The 19,800-nt window shown below is 38.1% G+C and overlaps 1 protein-coding gene and 1 pseudogene across 16 annotated transcripts in view; both read left to right on the forward strand.

Annotated features, from left to right (window-relative positions):
• Positions 1-19,800, forward strand: part of LOC100627422 (ligand-dependent corepressor) — a 139,567-nt gene that overhangs the window by 17,377 nt on the left and 102,390 nt on the right. The window lies entirely within an intron of this gene.
• Positions 15,386-16,128, forward strand: LOC100156006 (uncharacterized; annotated as a pseudogene). Its single transcript, NR_045552.1, is given in 1 exon segment — positions 15,386-16,128. The product of NR_045552.1 is annotated as an uncharacterized LOC100156006 (transcript).

The following is a 19,800-nucleotide window of genomic DNA, read 5'->3' on the forward strand; positions in this document are numbered from 1 at the left end:
TTGTAATATCTCCTCTTTCATATCTGATTTTAGTTGAATCCTCTTTTTTTCTCTTTGTGTTTCTAGCTAAAGGTTTGTCAATTTTACCATTTCAAAGATCCAACTACTGGTTTCATTTTTTTTTTTCTATTGTCTTTTTATTTTTAAGATTTTCATTATTATTTTTTGTCTGTGCTCATCCATGGCATGTGGAAATTCCTATGCCAGGGATCAAACCTGTGTCACAGCAGTGACTCAAGCCATAGCAGTGACAACACTGAGTCCTTAACTGCTTGACCATTGGGGAACTCCTCTATTGCCTTTTTAGTCTATGTTTCATTTATTTCTGCTATAATCTTTGTTCCTTCTTTCTGCTAACTTTGGGCTTTGTTCTTTTTCTAGTACCTTGCATGTCAGGTAAGACATGAGACTTTCGGTTGAGGTAGGTATTTACTGCCATGAACTTTCCTGTTAGAACTACTTTTGCAGCTAATTATTGTAATCTTAGTGTTTACTATTTTGGTCTTCACCTTCATAATAGTTATGTAAGTGATTAATCCACTACCACTTCTCTATATTTATCTTTTCACTGAGATTTGTTCTTTCATGTGCATTCTTGTTACTAATTAGTGCTGTTTGTTTTCATTCTAAAGAAGTCTCTTTAACATTTCTTGTAAGACCAGTTTAGTGGTGATGAAAAATTTAGCGTTTCCTTGTCTGTAAAGCTCTTCATCTCTCCTTTACTTCTGAATGATAGCTTTGCTGGTAGAGTATTATAGGTTGACATAAGTTGGGATGAATGCAGTAACTAGCCTCTGTTCCACCTTTCTCACCCTTTAGTGGGATACCTTGGGTCTGTTATGGTATGGCAGGTATATATACAAAGCAAGTAGAAATAAGGAAGTACTTTTTCAAGCCTCTGGTTGTGCGATGTCTATTAGAATCTCATTGGGTAAAGCAAATCACATGATTGAGTCTGGGGTCTTGGAGGGTAGGGTGTTAGAAAGTTACATGGCAGAGGGCCTGGGTATGTTGGAGGGATAAGGAATTGGGACCATTTGCAATCTACCTTAGAAAATGTTAGTTTCATTTCTTTGTGTAAGTTCTCAAGACAGCAGATATTCATCAGGCACACAGAATGTGCCTAACATTTCTCATCTAATTGATACAATTTGTAAAGAGTATGATAACTTTTTTAAAAACTAGAATGATTAAATCATAAATGCGATGGAACTAGTGGTTTGAATTAGGACTTCCTGACCTCAGAGCCTATAGATTTTTACTTGATTATAATTATGTAAATTAAGTTTTTAGTTTTCCTCCTGAGTTTTTTCTCCCTTATTTTAAGGAATAAGGATGTGTGTTTTTTATTAGGAATTCTATGTTGCCTGTGTTGTTTTTTCTCTCCCAGAATCTTTTCCCTTCTCTTTTAGTAGTAGTACCTTTGCTTTCCTTTAAGGAGCTACTTTTCCTAACAGTCTTCAGTTTGATAAGGCTGACACACTCCTGCAACTTATGCCTGGCCACTGGTCACAGCTTTGGGGATCAGCCTTGAAGACTGCGTGTGGAGTTCTTGGGAGAGATATCTTTTTTTCTCAGGTAGCTAAGCTAATAAGCCTGTGAGCAGGAAGCAACTACCATGTGGGAGAGCCTGCCTGAGTGAAGTTGTCTGCCTCTCTGTAAGACAGATATAGTGATGGATGGGAGAGAACTATTACTGTGTGGTTGGATCCAACCATTCATGAAGGGACCTCTAAAAAGCCCAATTGAGCCAGTGACTATCTTTTTTTGCTCAGGCCTGTTTAGTCTGGGCTTTTATCACTTGTAACCAAAAGCCTTTGCTAATACCTTTTTTGAGTTCTAGAAAGACGATTTTTTCTTAATGGGAACAGAAAATGAATAGCTCACTATAGGTTAACGTGTAAAAAACAAATTCTCTGGCCTTACTGAAGTGAGGAGGGATGATTTGACTAGGATGATATTGTACCAGAAAGGAACATAGCAGGGTACATCATGGTGAGGATTTAGTAAGTTGAGAAAATAGACAATTTCAAGGCATTCTCTTTCATTCTTTCTTAGTGAGTTCTTAGTCACCTTCTTGAGTACCAAGTACAGTATTAATATATTGTGCCCACTGAGGTGTTAAAGAGGTTGTTGTATTTTATTTTTTAGGTTATTTACTTTATGAGACATTCTGCACTCATAAACAGTGTTATAATTGTTGGTTATGATACCAGGTCAGCCCACGAACACGATTTAAGTAAACTGAAGGGCTTACGTATTCTTGAAATAAAAAGAATAGACATCTGTTTCCAGTGCTACCACCTGTACCTTTTTATTTGGAAATGTTGAAATCTTGAATTCCAATATACCACTATCCCTACATGTTTTTCATCTATTATCACATGTAATTTAATCTTCATAATAACTGTATTAGGTGACTATTATTTTAATTTTGTAGATGGAAAAACAACTATGTGGATTGATGCTACTACAGATTTATGGTGTCCAGACTCAGCTGGGAATTCTTTAATGTATTTTTGGTCGCTTTCTGCAGTTTAACCACCGTGGCTCTCCTTAGCCCCTATGCATTCCTACTTCTCACTCAGCTAATAATTCTGTCACCTACAGAACAATGAAAATTGAGGCTATGAAAGTAAATATTCCCCCAACATTCTCCTCACCCTTAGGATTACTTGGAAGCTTGAGAAAAATACCTACTTAAAGCATTGTTTCAATGTACTGGCCACATGAATAGAACCACTGAGATATCTGGAAAAATTGAAGATTTGGGGTCCTATCTCAGGTTTGCTGAATTCAAATCTTCTTAGATTTGGCATCAGAATCTACACTGAAGTTTGAGAACCACAGGCATTTAGAATAAAGTTACTTTAAGGAGCATGTGAGACCCTCCAAGATATGCCAGACTACTAAAACTCCTTCTGTATATGTTGCCCAGTCCCTACTCTTAATTCCTCAAGACCACAAAGTACAGGTCACTTTTTTTTTTTTTTTTTAGTGTACAAGCATTATTGTACTACTTTATTTAATTTCTTAAAACCTTTCTTTCTCCAGTTCTACCTTTTTAAATTTGCAGGATCCTTAAAGTCAGCAACCATATCATGTTTTTCTTTGTATTTTAAGTAATTGGCAAAGTAACTGGAGCACAGTGGATTCTCAGTAAATATTTGTAGAAAGGTAGAAAACAGTACTTTGAAATATTAAAAACTACATAAATGACTGAAATTGAGTAGAACATAGTATTCTGTTTATAGTGACTCAAGTTATTTAAGGAAAAACAAAATTAACATGGAAAAGAGTGCAGATATTTTGGACACAATCTTTTGTACCTTTATTGGCTTTAACATAATTTTTAGGGTGGTTGGGTAGGTGGAATTTCCCCTTTGAGAGCTAGATTCTAAGAACTGGTTTTCTGTGCGAGTGCATTATGGGGCAACACAAGTAAAACCCGACTTTTAACAGGTGAAACATATTTCTTTATTCTGCCTTGTTTCACTTTAAAATGTGATCTTTTCCTTTTAGTTCCAAATGTGTGTATTTGAGTTTTCAGCAAAAGGAATAGGAAAGGGCTGGGCATTTTCCAGAGACCAGTTAGTTAAAGTTGGAGGTGGATAGCAGGTAGAAGAGGAAGAATGTTTTGATTGTGTAAGAGTAAAAAATACTGATGTCTAGGGACATCAGAAGTCTAGGGACATTTATTGACATACTGTGTATGTGACACAGTTTGCTTGAGATAGAAACAAATGAACCAGGAATAGTGATGGCTATAATAAAGGGCAAAACTGTCATGAATGTTTTCAAAGTGGTGATAGGGCAATAAGAGATTTCCTATGACTTTTAGCACTCTAGCTACCATGTAGTGATGTTGATGCTTTAGGAATGGTGAAAATGTGGAATGGCATGGGAAAGCTTTTATGAATGCTTTATTTTGAGATATTGATACTTAGGTTTTTATAACTCTGAGAGAGAGTTCCTTATATTGTTCATATTTTATCTCTCAGGAGCTCGCAATTCCATACTTTAACAAGCCTAGTGAATTTGTAGCTTTTAGATTCTAAAACCCTTCATGGCAGATGGTGTGGTAGACAGGATGGACATGGATACAAACTGTTCTTTTGCTACTGACTCTTCTGGTCTCTTTGAGGAGTTTGAGAAAATGACTGAAAAAAAGGGAGGCCATTTTCAGTCATACAGCAGTATCCCGCCAGTATCTACCGGAACTCAACTACTGCAAGTTCAGAAACTCAATTCAAATTAAGTCAAAAAGGTCGTTTTGTAGGTTTATAAACTGGAAAGTTTACAGAGTAAAGCTGAAGCTAGATTCCGATATGACTGGATCCAGAAGTTTTAGTTACGTCATTAGGAATGTCTTCTTATGTCCCTCTCTAAGCATTCCCTCCTTTTGGTTTCCCTTTGGGGCAAGTATGATGGAACAGATGATCAATGGCAGCTCTAGACTTAGTTTTTTGAAGTCCACATGTGCCTCTTTCTGTATAGTATCAGCCAAATTGGGAGGGTGGAAGGACTCATGAGGCATGTATGGGTCGTGTGGCCTGTCCCCAAATCAGTCACTAAGACCTGTGGGAGTATGATTCTCTGACCCAACCAGTAACAGGGACCTAGCTTTGGAAACAGGCTTAAGTTTAGCTCCCTTATGGCTTGAAAGAGGAGCAGATTTAATTCTTCCAAAGAAAATTAGATGCTGTTACCTAAGAAAGGGAAGTGGATGCTGGTTAGGCAGAATCTGTTAGGTCTTTAATGTTTGAATCTAGGTGATCTACTTTTGAAGTAATTGACTAATTTGGACCATGTTGTGAGTTGAATTGTGTCCCCCAGAAAGATAAATTGAAGTCCTAACTCTTCCAGTATCTGTGAATGTGAGTGTATTTGGAAATAGGGTCTTTGCAGTTGTAACTAAGTTAAGATGAAGTCATATTAGATTAGGCTGGGCCCTAATCCAATATCTGGTGTTCTTGTAGGAAAAGGGAAATTTGGATACAGATAGGGAAGTCGGCCATGTGAAGACAGTAGCAGAGATTGGGGTTATACTATACCAAGGGATTGCTGACAACCACCAGATGCTACAGAGGCAAGGAAGTTTTCTTCCTTACAGCCTTTAGAGGGAGCATAGACCTGCCAACACCTTCTACTCTCCAGAACTATGAGAAAATATGTTTCAGCTATTTCAGTCACCTTATTTGTGGTAGTATGTTATAGCAGCTCTAGGAAACTAATATAGACTATATTTGCTACATAGAAAATTTGCTTGCTTATTTATTTTTGGCTGCACTTGTAGCATGCAGAAGTTGCCCAGTCAGGGTCAAACCTGTGCCACAGCAACAACCCAAGCCACTGTAGTGACAGTGCCAGATCCTTAACTTGCTGCATCACAGGAGAACTCTGAAAATTTCTTTTTCTGTTTAGTCCATGCCTTTAAAATAAAATACTTCTTTTTTTTTTGAGGGCCACACTTATGGCACATGGAGGTTCCCAAGGCTAGGGGTCGAATTGGAGCTGTAGACCCCAGCCTACGCCACAGCAGTGCAGGATCCGAGCTGCGTCTTCAGCTTGCAGCACAGCTGACAGCAACTCTGGATCCTTAACCTACTGGGCGAGGCCAAGGATCGAACCTTTGAACTCATTGATACCAGTCAGATTCGTTTCCACTGAGCCACAATGGGAATTCCTAAAATAAAATGCTGATTATAATGTCTTCCCAATAAATGCCTTTTACATTTAAATGAACTTTATGGTGATTGGGGATGTCTTTGGAATTTATGGGTTTGTCATTTAAAAATATATGTTAATAATGTGACATGATAGTTTGTGATTGATTGTATTTATTGAACTCTGCATTTTACAAATCTCTAGTTACATTTTAGTTGAAGCCATGGTCCTTGTTGATGAACATCTAAGTATTGTCTGTCAATATGCTTGACTCCCAAATAGCACAGTGCCAGATGAGAACCAGAAGCGGAAATAAAGTGAGAAACCATGTTCTTATATATGTATATTCCAGTAGCCTAAATAAGTAAGAGTGTATGTTGGGCAGCTTACTATCGAAGTGAGAGCCTTAAGCAAGTACTTGAGCAGTATTTTTGGCTCTTGTTCATTTTCTGCAAATTGAAAGTTGGATAATACAGTCAAGATTTGGTTTTCAGTCTTGTAATTTAAGAAAGTGGATATTTTCTTTAAGTGCTGTAAATCTTTTTTTTTTTTTTTTTTTTTTTGCTTTTTAGGGCTACACCCTTAGCATATGTAAGTTTTCAAGCTGGGGGTTGAATCAGAGTTGCAGCTGCCAACCTATGCCACAGCAACACAGGATCTGAGCCACATCTGTGACCAACACCACACTCACCGCAATGCTGGATCCCCAACTCACTGGGCATTGTCAGGGATTGAATCTGAATCCTCATGGATACTAGCAGGATTCGTTTCCATTGTGCCACAGTGGGAACTCCCTAGGTACCGTAATTCTTACCCAGAACCTTTATGGAATGAAAATAGATTTTTAAGGAACTTAATTTATTGGAAAAATAGTTTGAAGAACCCATGCAAACACTTTTAAGTATATATACTCTCCTCATATTCACTAAAATGAAATATAAACAATAAGTAAAGAAATCATCACATCTTACATTAATAATGGTAAACACAGTACAATTTTCATTATAAGTATTTTGACAGTGGTACTTCTTTTAAAGTTAAGTAGTATTTTCTCAATTTAAAACTTAAAATATTATTTTAAGTGTATGCAGTGAGAAGTTTTGCTTCCACCTGTTCCCTATCTACTCTAGTTTTACTTTCTTCCTGTAGCCATTTTTAGTATGTATTCTGTCAGTGTTTCTTTGTAAAAATGAAAGCAGATGTTAGTATTTTTCTCACTTTTCCCTCGTTTTACATATAATGATACATACAAAATGTCGTCTTCTCTTTTTTTCACGTAATGTATCTTAGCTATCTTTCCATATCTGTATTTAAAGAGCATTCTCATTCTTCTTCATAGCTACCTTATATTCCATTGTGTGGATGTGTAGTGCAGTATATTAAACTAAGAGAAAGTTGAACATCTGAGTTGTTTTTTCTTTTTACTTAACACTAACTCTGCTGCAGTGAATAGTGTACATTAGTTATTTTATATGTGTTGTGTCTGTAGGATGCAATGGTATTGCTGAGTTAAGGGTAAATGTATTTGTAATTTTGCTAGATATTGCCAAATTTCCCTCTACGTCAATATAATTTTGTATTCTCTCCATCATTGTAGGAGAGTACCTTCAGGAGACTATATCCCCCCAGCCTCACCAGTGTAGTATTGTGTCTGACTTGTGGATTTTTGCAAATTTCATAGGTAAAAAATATTCTCAGTGTGGTTTTCATTAGTCTTCCCTTTATCAGTGAGGTTAAGCCTGTTATTTTTAAGGACATTTCTATTTCCATTTAATCTTGAATTGACTTCCTGCAATGATGATTGTGATATGTTGCCAGTTGTGAAAGTAATAATATTAAATAGGGGAGGAAAGGGAGTAGATGATTGTTATTAGGAAAAAAAGACTTCTACATCCTCTCCCTTCAACTCATGAATTTTCACATAATTCAGAAAAGTTCAGTTGCTTTGTTACTGCTTTAGGAGGCCTGCAGTGTGTGATTGGCACAGCATAGCCATCCAGCCTGAGCATGCCTTTTGTACCCTTTCAAGAATGCGTGGATTGTTGTTATGCAGTCTTTTTATCTCCCCCCACACACCTTTTTTCCCATGCAGGCTCTTTTAAACTGAACTGGATTGTAGAAAATTGTTCAAATTTTACCCAAAGGCCTGGTCTTGTATTCACCATAGGTATTTGCTGAAGTAGACTCTTTACCTAGTTGGTGTAAGTTGGTTTTTATAAATGTTTTTGCTTTCATTTAGTGAGTTCTGCAAAATGATAGATGCCTCCTTTCATGGTGCCATTTGTGTCCAACCTGCCTATTTTATCTGGTCTTTTTTGGCACTTTATTCTTTGTTAGTCAACATTCTATTTCCTGAATATTGTAAGAGCTGTTTTGAACTTTTCGGTAGTAATGTCACTTTGTTTACATTCTGAACTGAAACTCTTCCCTAAGCAGTTCTGTTTCTGCAGCTATTAATACCATAAAATATTGTCTTGGCATTAGTTTATGAACATTATTGTTCAGTTTCTTAAAATCCAATCTTTGAAACTATAGGAGGAGCTTATAGTAGAATATACAACAGAGATTAAAGATAATAAGAATAAACATACCCAGTTAAGAAGGGAACAACAGGCAGAATAAGGGTAGAAACTAATGACTCAGAAGACAATCCCATATTCTGAGAACCAAGTTGACAAGGAAGTAAATACTCAGTGACTCATACTGATCCAAAATATTCTCTGTAAATAAAGGTATATTGACATATAATGTATGTCTCAAGCAAGGATGATTTCTTTGCTTTGGGAACAGTCTTTGTTTAGATAGTTTGGTTGAATTGCATTTTAACGTAGTCATTGAGCCAAATGTTCTGTGACCATTTGTGCTAACTATTAAGCACTATGCTAGATGCAGGGATATAGTGATGTGCTTAGCAGACTGTTCCTGTTCACATGGCACTTAGAATCTAAGGGGAGAAATAGGGCCATTAATCACACAAGGAACCTGTAGCTCACTGCACAATGAGATAAGAGCTCTGAAAGAGGACATTGTTCTGTGTGTGTCATTACATTGTGGAGGAGGACAAATTGGGGTAATAGAAATTCAAAAGTATTTCTAAGAAATTTTTGTTTTAAGGGTGAAAAGTGGATAGGAATTACTAATCAGGGAAAGGAAAAGAAGATGAGTTGGTAGGTGGAGAAGATTCTTTGAGACAGGATATCAGAGGATATTTTCGGAAGACAGAAAAGGAAAATTAGACTGTGGTTTCCTCTTAGGATTCTGATTTATATAAATATATATATTCCCTTTTTACCACTTGGTGGCACTTAAATATGCTTTACCTAGGCTCAGTTAATTAGGGAAGCTGATATATGTGAAATGGGGGGGAGCACTGGATGAGTTTATTAAAATATTGTGGGAAGAAAAGACATTGTACTCAGGCACTGGATATTTCTGTAAATGGACAGCCGTACAGTCACTTCCATTGGGGAAGCATGAAGGCATTCTTTGACAGGCACTCTTAGTTCTTACTCTTTCTTTACAAGTTCAAATATGAGTGATTTTTTAAACCACTTTTTTATTGAGATATAATTAAAATGCATAGCTCCTAAGTTTTGACAATTTTGTATATCCCTGTGACCTCTGCCCAAAACAAGATATAGAACCTCCTAGAAAGGTTACCCTGTCCTTTTCCAGCCAATTGCTCACCACCACAATAATTGATTTCTGTCACTGTAAATTAGTTTTCCCTATAGCCTAGATTTCATATAAAAGAATCATACAGTATGTACTCTTTTGCATTAGGCTTCTTTTGCTTATTAAACAGATGTTTGTGTATGTTGTTATATTAGTGGTTCATTCATTTATTTTAATTTTTTTAATTTTTATTACTCAAATGAATTTATCACATCTGTAGTTATATAATGATCATAACAATCTGACTTCACAGGATTTCCATCCCACAGCCCAAGCACATCCCCCCACCCCCCAAACTGTCTCCTCCAGAGACCATAAGTTTTTCAGTGTCTGTGAGGCTGCGTCTGTTCTGCAAAGAAGTTCCGTCTGTCCTTTTTTCAGATTCCACATGTCAGTGAAAGCATTTGATGTTGGTGTCTCATTGTATGGGTGGCTTCACTTAGCATGATAGTTTCTAGGTCCATCCATGTTGCTAAAAATGCCAGTATTTCGTTTTTTTTAATGGCTGAGTGACATTCCATTCTGTACATGTACCACATCTTCTTAATCCACTCCTCTGTCGATGGACATTTAGGTTGTTTCCATGTTTTGGCTATTACAAATAGTGCTGCAGTGAACATTGGAATACATGTGTCTTTGTGAGTCATGGTTTTCTCTGGGTAGATGCCCAGGAGTGGTGGTTCATTTGTTTTTGTGAAGTGGATTTTTTGAGATAAAATTCATATAGCAAGTAATTTACCCATTTTATAAGTACAAGTCAATGATTTTTACTTATATTCATAGAGTTGGCAACCGTTACGGCAATCAGATTTTAGAATATTTTTATTACCCCAGTGAGTATCGTTATATTCAGTTTACAGATGCGAACCCAACCCATTTAGCAGTCACTCCTTCTCTTGTCCCCTATCTTTCTATTCACCCCCCCTCCACCGCCAGTCATAGTCACTTACTTATCTCTATAGATTTGCCTGTCCGAAGCATTATTAGTTCATTCTTTTTTTATTGCTGAGCTGTAGTCCATTGTATGCACATATCACAATCTGTTTCATTGCTGATGGATGTTTGGGTTGTTTCCAATTTGGGGTTGTTGTAAATAATACTACCTTGCAAACTTTATTTCTTTTGGCTGCTCCATGGCCATATGGAGTTCCCAGGCCAGGGATCAGATCTGAGCTACAGTTGTGAACTATGCCACAGCTGCAGCATTGCCATATCCTTTAACCCACTGTGCCAAGCTGGGGATCAAACCTGCATTCTGGTGCTACAGAGACCCTTTGCCCCACAGGAGGAGCTCCACATTTTTGTACAAGTCCTTTTTTGTTTCTCTTGGGTAAATACCTAGGAATGGAATTGCTGGGTAATGGGATAGAGATGTATGTTTAACTTCATAAGAAACTGCCGAACAGCTCCCCAAAGAAGTTAAATCTCCATTTTGCATTCTGCCAACAATGTATATAGAGATCATTTACTCCACATCCTCACAAATAAATGGTGTTTGTCAGTCCTTACTATTTTGACCATTGTAGTTGTTGTGAAATGGTGTTTTATTGTTTCATTTATATTATTGACATTTGCTCTTGAAAAAGGGTACAGGTAGAAAGAGATACCTGTGGGAAGCTACTGTTACATGGCATTTTTCAGTTTCCAAAATACTTTTAAAAAGAATCAGACTAGGAAAAGTTCACTTTATTTAGACCTTTTGTAAGGAGTTTGCTGAAGTAATTGGTTCGTTGTTGAACCATGAAATGCTTCCCTGCAGGTGGGGAAGAAACAACTGCTTTTAGGAGGTGTAACTTGTAAAATAAGAGCAACAACAAACAAATTAAGCAACTTTCAAAAGTCAGAGCACTTGCCATTTCTTAGAGTTCAAAATAGAATCATAACCAACTCATCTCCTCCTTAGGAAGTCTTGTCACTTTTAGTAGAGTCCCAAATGGACCCAAGTAATATATGCCATGTAGCATCAAGTCCTTCTGACTAGTAAGACACCTGAAATGAAAACTGCCCTAAACTAGCTTAATAGTTTTGCCCTCCAGAAGTTGTCTCACAGTCCATAATAGCTAATTCACATTCTGTGTCTGATAGTCCATAGTGCTGGAATGAGGTGTGAACTCTGTTGTTAGGGCACAGGTGGCTTACACCATAACCTCAGTGTCAGTTAAAAAAAAAAAAAAAAAAAATTAAGCCTGCAGAAATTTCAGGGTGGGCCAGGGTACTATCAGCATCAGCAGAAATAATTTAGCTTCTGTTACATCATAAAGCCTTTAGAAAAACAGCCTTTTGGTCCACTGGGAGAAATGCATGAGCTTTAACCAACCTCTCTTGCTTATGGAAAAGAGAGCATGGGGCATTTCACTGCCCTGAAGGAATTTTGTCAAAAGTGAATTACGGAGTTCCCGTTGTGGCGCAGTGGTTAACGAATCAACTAGGAACCATGAGGTTGTGGGTTCAGTCCCTGGCCTTGCTCAGTGGGTTAATGATCCAGCGTTGCTGTGAGCTGTGGTGTAGGTTGCAGACGCAGCTCGGATCCCGCGTTGCTCTGGCTTTGGCGCAGGCCGGTGGCTACAGCTCCGATTGGACCCCTAGCTTGGGAACCTCCATATGCCGCGGGAGCGGCCCAAAGAAATAGCAAAAAGACAAAAAAAAAAAAAAAAAAAAAAAAAAAAGTGAATTACTTCACAGGGTGTGAGTCTTTATTAAAATGGAAAGTGTTACAGGTATTCTAGGAATATTTATTTTTAAGCATATATACCTCACATGCAACAAAACTATTGTAAACATCTGGTGCCTTTTAGTAGAGATTGGTATGCAGACATCTTTAGGTCTTAGAAGAAGAGGCTTGCACATTTTCCTTACTTTATAAAAGTTCTTATCAATTCTGTATAGTACGTCATTGAAGATTCTTTATTCTTGCCTTCTGAATTCCATCTAATCTTTGATTCACACTGTTAGTGTAATTTTTCAAAAATAGGCCATTATCCTGCCAGAAATCCTTCAGTAGCTTCCCATCATCTTCAGGATAAAATCCAGACTTGAACATGGCTTTCCAGAAGCATCTTAGACTGTTGGTTATGATTTTACCTAGTTTATCTCCATGTCCCAATAATCAGCATGATAATAGCTAACATTTATTGTAGTACTTAGCTTTGCCAAACATTGGCCTGGGCAGTCATAATAAACTGCCTGCAATTCTGCAAATAGATTATATACTCCCATTTCATGCTTTTTGCTTAGTCTGTACTCTGGAGTACTCTTTATCCATCTCTTCATCTCTTTAATAATACCTGCTTGTTCTTTTAAATTCCATTCAGATATCACTTCTTGGAAGCTAAATTCCCAGACTCGTTTTCTGCACACACACCCCTATCCCCACCTCTCACTTCTTAAAATTGTTGTGAAATGTCAGGGCAATGCATGTATAATATCCTTATGCTACATGTTCTTCTTAGCAAGCTCGGTTTGGTGGGACTGAGTTGCCCTCGTTTAAAGCCACAGAGAATAGTATTTATGATTATTCATCATCACTATCATCTTCCCAAACCCTCTGTTTGATAACACTTGGGTCCAGAGGCAAAATTCTTAGTCTGGTAATAAAGTAAGTAAGATAGTCCTTGCCTTTGAAGATCCTAAATTCTAGTGAGAATAGACTTACAAACAGCTAATTATATTTAGCTAGGTCAGAGATTTAAACATTAAAAGAAGAAAAAGAACTATGAAATAATTAGAAGAAGCATAATTTTTTCCTATCGTATTGAATTCAGAAAGTTCTTAGATCTATACCAGGAATTATAAAAGAAATGATTGTTTTATTTAAAATTAACTCTTTTATATGACAAAAAAGCCATAAAATCAAATAACAGAGGAATAAGATTGCAGCTTCTATTAATACACAGTCTCTGGCATATATTAAAATTAACTCAAAATTCAGAAAGCAGAAAGGACTAACATTAGTCCACTAGAAAAATGGGTAAGACAAAACACTGTAAACCAGCTATAGTGGAAAAAAGAAAGATGATACATTGGAATGATTTTTTAAAGTGTATAAAGAAAATGAATAGGCAATTCACAAAGAATTCAGAGAGCTCAATAAACATGAAAAATGTTCACAATTACAGTTGAGGAATTGCTGATTTAAACTGCAAGTTAAAATTGAAGTATTGAAAGTCCATGAAGTCATCTCAAAGGTACTCCTGCTGGCCTAACATGAAAAAATTGAATATAAAAAAAGTAAAGACTGCAGTGGATTGAACTATATCAAATAAGTAAAAAATCTAGGTGTCCATAATGATATTTTAAAAATACAAAACAAAAATAACTATTGGATCACCTTTGGAGATTTCAGGGGTGTCAATTCATTATTCTGAAATTTAGTGCTTAGAATGTATTTTGTTGCAAAATGTATATAAAATAACCAAATAGTTGATAGCTGAAGGCTTTTCTGTATTGAAGAATTCCAGGAGTTCCTGTTGTAGGGCAGCAGAAATGAATCTGACTAGTATCCATGAGGACACGGGTTCAATCCCTGGCCTCCCTCAGTGGGTTAAGGCGTTGCTGTGAGCTGTGGTGTAGGTCACAAACGTGTCTCGTGGCTTGGATCCCTGGTTGCTGTGGCTGTGGCATAGGCTGGCAGCTGCAGCTCCAATTCAACCCCTAGTCTGGAAACTTCTTATGCTACAAGTGTGGCCCTAAAAAACGAAGAAAAGAAAAGAGAATTCCAGTTAATAAATGAGGAAGGAATGAAAGTATTAGGGAAGTCACCATTTTGTGCCCATAATACAATAATAGATCTTTATAGTAGTGGGTAACTTTATAGTAATGGAATCAAGTTACTATCCTGAATTCACTGATCACTTAGAATCATAAAAGTAACAGGACAGATAGGTCATGTAGATATATTAATTAGGCTGTTGATGTGAGGACTTTGGCTCTATGGTCTGACTGTCAGATATGTCTCTATTGTCCTATTTCCCTCATACTTAATCCTTTGAGTAAATCTCAGCTGCATTTTAGACTGTTAAACCTTATTTTACTTCCTTTTTTAAAATAAGACTTTTTTAAAAAAAAAAGCAGTTTAAGGTTCACAGCAAAAATGAGGGTAAGATGGAACTTTGGCTTTTACTGTGAGCAAAATCAGAAGCATTCTAGGTTTTTGAGTGACATGATGAACTGAGTTTTAACAAACTGCCTAACTACTATGTTGAGAACAGGCTGGGAGTAGGGAAAGCAGGAGTATTAGCACAGATACCAAATTGGGAGATTTTACAGTAGTCCGGGTGATAGGTGAAGGTTTTGTGTACTGGATATTGGTAGAAGAAGGGAGAAGTGATTAGGGCTGCAAATATATTAAATTGGCAAAAGATTGGTTAGGATTGGTAGAGGCAGAATCATTTCTGATTGGATTAATGTGGGGGAGTAAGAAAAAGGATATAGGGAAGTTTTTAAAGGTTTTTGGTTTAGGCAGTTCAAAGTGCAGGTTTGCCTTCAGTCAAGTTGGGAGAGACCATGGGGTGGAACGGGTTTGGAACAGAAGATAAAGAATTCAGTTTCGAGTATCTCCCACATAGTAGGTATTCATTGTGAATGTAATACTGCTGAACATTAAGAACCAAGGATGTGAGATAGCTGCCATGAAAAGCCCTTTCATTGTCAGTTTTCACATTGTTCCTTAACTGTGAAATCTCACTTCATGTGCTTAGTGTTGTTTCTGTGTTGTGTATTGCTTTGTTTTGTTTTTCCATTTAAGATTTGTGCATATAGTACTTTGTGCCAGGTACCATTCTCTCTAATTTTTAAAATTGGAATTTATTTAATCCTCATAAATACCTTGTGAGGTAAGTATATTCCCTGTTTTATATATGAGGCTCTGAAAAATTTAAGAACTTGCCTAAAGGTCACACAGCTAGAAAAGGTGGAGTTGGGACTCATACCCATACAATTTGGTTCCAGAATAAAAGTGAGTAAAATTCATTGAACCTATGAGGCTGAGTACTGATTTTAAAAAGCCCTAGAAATAATATCTCAAGGTGATCTTATGTAGGTTTTTGTGTGAGACCTTCTTGAATATAATGGTTATCTAAGTAGGAAAATATCTGGAGGCTTCGTCAGGCTGCAGGCTGGTTCCACAGCCTGTGTTCCCTACCTGCTTGGTGCCTGGGGCCTTCTCTGTCGCCACAGGCATAGTGCTGCTCACACTATGGTTTGTGTCTCGACTGTGCCACTTCCTCTCAAGAGATGTGGGTCCTTGGAACATCTTTAGTACTGGAGCTCAGGATGCAGGCAGCTCTGCCGCAGTGGCAGAACAGAACCTCTGGAATGGATGGACTCTTCCCGAGCAGCTTGGCTAATGTGCAGCAACTGGACAGTGTTCCTCTTTAATATCTGTCTGTCAGCATAACCATCACATCATTTCGCTCTGGTGGCAGGAACTCACATCTCTGAATTCTGTATAGAAAAGTTCTTGGATCCCAGTCTTATGATGGCTTCAGGACAACCAAAAGTGCCTGCTCTTAAGCCAGCAGCTAGGCAAGATGTCCCTGCCCATTGGGATGTACCGTTGGTGCCCTCGAGGACCCTGCACCTATGACTACTCCTCCTTCGGACATGGGCAGCATCTCCTGGAAGCCAGTGATTCCAAAGCCCAAGAATCAACACCTTGCCAACACCCTGCTGTACCCCTGCCACCAGCCACTGACAGTGCATACAGGGTCCCCTGGTGAAGCTAAAGCTGCCCATGTCATCATGAGTTCTCTGATCACAAAACAGACCCAAGAGAGAATTCAGCATTTTGAGCAACAGGCAGGGCTGAGAGATGCTGGCTACACACCCACAGGGGCCTTACTGTCAAGGAGACCAAGTACCTTGGAGAGGTAGAAGCACTCCACAAACTCAAGCTGCAGAGAGTATAGACATAACAAGAGAGGAGAAGCAGCCGGTCTCTACCCAGTCCACCCTGAGCAGCAGCCTGCACTCTTCCCCTAAGCAGAAGCCCCGAGGTTGGTTTGCTTGTGGTTCTTCCATAGCTTTACCTGGTCCTAATCTTAGCGCCATGGATTCTGGAAGCAGGGATAAAGACAAGCTCAGCAGATAAGTGTGGTCTCTTTGCACCAAGATTCCTCCAGAGGTCTGATTCAGGAGGTTTTGCCACTCAGGTGTACAGAGGAGCCCAGAAGCCTTCTCCAATGGAACTGATTCACATACAGGCCACCCAAATGGCCAAGGACCCAGCAACGTTCAAGCCGTCAAAGATGGACATCTCAGTGATAGAGGGGAAAAAAACAGCTACTGCAGACCCACAATCTCAAACCCTAGGACTTGAATGTTCTTACATCCACTGGCTTCTAGAGCCCTGTCTGTTCCAGGGACTCTGGATAGAACATGTCTTGTGCCTAGCTCCCTTTTATCTTGACTCTGATGTAGGAAAGGTTTTGTTTTGTACTTCTAAAAAATCTTTCAAACTGAGGCTGGAGCTGGACAATAATTGGTTTTTGAAAAACATTTTGCAAAGCTTGTCCTTGTGTGGAAGAAGCCATCTTTTTTGCTTTAGTGTGGACTAAATAATGTCAGCACATGTATGGGGAGTTCCTGTCATGGCTCAGCAGTAACGAACCCAACTGGTATCCATGAGGACGTGGGTTTGATCCCTGGTGTCACTCAGTGGGTTAAGGATCCAACATTGCCGTGAGATGTGCTATAAGTTGCAGATGCAGTTCAGATCTGGGTGTTGCTGTGGCTATGGCATAGGATGGCAGCTTACAGCTCCAATTTGACCCTTAACCTGGAAACTTCCATATGCCATGGGTGCAGCCCTAAAAAGACCAAAAAAAAAAAAAAAAAAAAAAAGGATGTATGGGAAGCTCATTCCCTATTTGGGTGTCATTTATCTACATGGGAACAAATGATGTTTGTGTTATTCCAAAACCAAGGCTTCTTGGTTCCTTTGCCACTCTCCACGTGAGCATGGACACATGGAGGCCTTCACTGACTAGTGTGGATGGCATTGGTCTTCCTGGCTGTCCTGGCGCTTTGTGCTCCAGCCTCATTTATTAGGGGGACCCAAGATCTCTTGAGGTCTGGGTACACTTAAGAGCCAGACTTGACCAGGATCCTCTTTTCTGTGCTAAAATTACAGTCTGTGCTTTTGGGAAGACGTGGATCATGTGGTTCTGTGGCCAGTATTTACTGCAGTAGCTCTTGGGCCATTGCCATTGGAGGGATGCTTCTCTTTTGTGTGTCACAGAGCAAACACTAGTTCTGTATCCTTTTTTGCACTTTAAAGTGAGATTAGGAGTTCCCATCGTGGAGCAGTGGTTAACGAATCCGACTAGGAACCATGAGGTTGCGGGTTCGGTCCCTGCCCTTGCTCAGTGGGTTAACGATCAGGCGTTGCTGTGAGCTGTGGTGTAGGTTGCAGATGCGGCTCGGATCCCACGTTGCTGTGGCTCTGGCGTAGACCGATGGCTACAGCTCCGATTCGACCCCTAGCCTGGGAACCTCCATATGCCGCGGGAGCGGCCCAAGAAATAGCAAAAAGACAAAAAAAAAAAAAAAAGGAAAAAAGTGAGATTAATTTAACTCCCATTTGGTTGAAAACTTCTTAAGGGAGAAAATTTGAGTCTCCTGGTTTGGTAATAGATAAATGAGTGTTAAACTTTCTTAAAGAAGGTGGCACCTGCAGTTGGAGGATAGTCTTGAGGTTCATGTGAAACTTGTGTTGCCCTATTTTGATTTTCTTGTTTAGGCCAGAGCCTGAATTTTTTTTTTTTTTTTTCCCTGGGAGGTGGAAGAACTAATCCCCCCCTCCCCCCCAAACAACCTCATACCTTTTATAAAAATGTACCTTACTGAAGAAAGGAACTAGGGAAACCACCTTTTCACTTCTCAGTGTGTACTTGTTCAGGCACTGTCTTGAAAACTGTCTCAAATTCCAGTGGTCTTTTGCTTTGGACAGTGTTGTATCTAGACTAGGAGTTGAGCTGACCTTCCACAGAGACCTGGAGTCTGAAATGATCAGAACAATTAATTTATTTGTGTCTTCTTTATGCTTGTATCTCTTGTTTTGACAATAAAAATCTTTACTACTTTCTCAAAAAAAGAAAGTATCCGTCAGTATTTCATTTTACCCATCCCTCAACATAATAAAAGCCATATATGACAACCCCACAGTTAACATCGTACTATCTGGTCAAAAGCCAAAAGCATTTCCTCTAACATCAGGAACAAGACAATAGTTCCCAACTCCAGCCACTTTTATTCAACATAGTGTTGGAAGTCCTAGCCACAACAATAAGATAAGAAGGAGAAATTAAAGTAATCCAAATAGGAAAGAAAGAAGTAAAACTGTCACTGTTTGCAGATGACATGATACTATACATGGAAAAGCCTAAAGACACCACCAAAAAAACTCCAGGGGTCATCTGTGAATTTGATAAAGTTGTAGGATAAAAATTAATACATAGAAATCTGTTGCATTTCTATACAGTAACAGTGAACTATCAGAAAGAGAAATTAAGGAAACAATTCCATTTACCATCACATCAAAAAGAATGAAATACCTAGGAATAAACCTACCTTAAGAGGTAAAAAGACCTGTACTTGAAAAACTATGATACTGATAAAGAAATTGAAGACAACACAAACAGAATGATAGACCATGTTAATAGACTAGAAGAATTAATATTGTTAAAATGATCATAGTACCCAAGGCAATCTACACATGCAGTGCAATCTTTATCAAAATACCAAAGGCATTTTTCATGGAACTAGAGCAAATAATTTTAAAATTTGTGTGGAAACAAAAAAACTCAAATAGATGAAACAGTCTTTAGAAAGAAGAACAGAACTGGAGGACTCACACTCCCTAACTCCAGACTAAACTACAAAGCTACAGTAATCAAAACAGTATGGCACTAGCATTAAAAACAGACATGTTGAAATACAGAACAGAATAGGCTAGAAATAAACCCATGCACTTAAGGTCGACTCATCTATGACAAATGAGGCAAGAATATATATACAGTGGAGGAAGGACAGTGTCTTCAGTAAGTGGTGCTAGAGAAACTGCACAGCTACATGTGAAAGAGTGAAATTAGAATATTCTCTAACACCATATACAAAAATAAGCCCTAAATGGATTAAAGACTAGATGTAAGTAACTCTGAGAGGAAATCATAGGCAGAACATTCTTTAACATAGATCTTAGCAGTATTTTTTTGGACCTTTCTCCTAAAGCAAAGGAAGCAAAAGCAAAAATAAATGGGACCTAATTAAACTTTAAAGCTTCTACACTCAAAGGAAACCATTAACAAAACAAAAAGATAACTTATAGAATAGGAGAAAATATTTGCAAAGGATATAACTGATAAGGTTACTATCCAAAAATTATAAGTAACTCATACAACTCAACATCAAAAAAACCTCAATTTAAAAATGAGCAGAAAACCTGAATAGACATTTTTCCAA

Source organism: Sus scrofa, chromosome 14 (genome assembly GCF_000003025.6).
Source record: "Sus scrofa isolate TJ Tabasco breed Duroc chromosome 14, Sscrofa11.1, whole genome shotgun sequence".
NCBI classification, from domain to species: domain Eukaryota; kingdom Metazoa; phylum Chordata; class Mammalia; order Artiodactyla; family Suidae; genus Sus; species Sus scrofa.